Raw genomic sequence first — 424 nt, 5'->3', positions numbered from 1 at the left:
TCTCCCACCTCCTGCCGCGGTTCATTAAAGGGCCAGTAACAATTTATAGGCCGAGCCAAAAAGGAATAGCTGTGTCCACGTTTTGACTAATTACATCTTACTTGATATATCAAGTTGGCTTCTTTTTCATTTGTGAAGTTTCACATTCAGTTTCTACAAGTCATCATCTTCATAATCACCATCATCATCATCATCATCATCATCATCATTATCATCACCATCATATGAAAGGTGCAATATGCAGAAATCGATCTGCTATTTCCTGGTCACAAAAATTCTAAAACCTCATTTCAGTTTATGTGACAAAACAAGAAGTCATTGTGTAGAGATTGAACCTCCTAAACCGCTGTGAAATATATTTTCCATAACTAAAAATAGTGTCTTTTCAGCTGTTTAAAGCTGGTGTACAAAATACAAAAACGAT

This window comes from Oncorhynchus tshawytscha, linkage group LG25 (genome assembly GCF_018296145.1).
Source record: "Oncorhynchus tshawytscha isolate Ot180627B linkage group LG25, Otsh_v2.0, whole genome shotgun sequence".
Classification (NCBI taxonomy): domain Eukaryota; kingdom Metazoa; phylum Chordata; class Actinopteri; order Salmoniformes; family Salmonidae; genus Oncorhynchus; species Oncorhynchus tshawytscha.
This window is presented reverse-complemented; position numbering follows the sequence as displayed.